This window comes from Nannospalax galili, unplaced genomic scaffold (assembly GCF_000622305.1).
Source record: "Nannospalax galili isolate Female #2095 unplaced genomic scaffold, S.galili_v1.0 scaffold1415, whole genome shotgun sequence".
Classification (NCBI taxonomy): Eukaryota; Metazoa; Chordata; class Mammalia; order Rodentia; family Spalacidae; genus Nannospalax; species Nannospalax galili.
The window spans coordinates 123,386-124,164 of record NW_008336308.1 but is presented as its reverse complement, the minus strand read 5'-3'; positions in this window follow the sequence as shown (position 1 = coordinate 124,164).

The following is a 779-nucleotide window of genomic DNA, read 5'->3' as shown; positions in this document are numbered from 1 at the left end:
AATTGGAAAAAACTATCCTAAGATTCATATGGAAGCACAAAAGACCTTGGATAGCCAAAACAACCCTGAGCACTAAGAGCAATGCCTGGGGGAATATTACAGATTTCAAGCTGTATTACAGAGCTAGAGTCATAAAAACAACATGGTACTGGAACAAAAATAGACCCATAGACCAATGGAACAAAATTGAAGACCCAAATATGAACAAATGCAATTTCAGCCACCAGATATTTGACTAAGGGGCCAAGAACATCAACTGGAGGAAAGACAGCATGTTCAAGCAAATGGTGCTGGCAAAACTGGATCTCCACATATAGAAGAATGAAACTAAACCCCTATCTTTCACCCTGCACAAAAGTCAATTCTATATGGCTCAAAGATCTCAAAGTAAAACCTGAAACTCTGAAACTATTATAAGAAAACATTGGGAAAAATCTACAAGATATAGGTTTAGGAAATGATTTTCTAAACTGGACATCAATTGCTCAGGAAACAAGGGGAAGAATTAACAAATGGGACCTCATTAAACTAAAAAGCTTCAGTACATCAAAGGAGACAACCAAGTAAGCAAACAGAAAACCCACAGAATGGGAGAAAATCTTCACCAGCGACACAATCGACAGAGGTTTAATAACCAGAATTTATAACGATCTCAAAAAACAGAGAACCAAAACAAGAAGCAACCGAATTAAAAGATGGACCAGGGGCTGAACAAGGGGTTCTCAAAAGAAGTAAAGATTGCTATGAAACATCTTAAAAGATGTTCAACATCACTAATA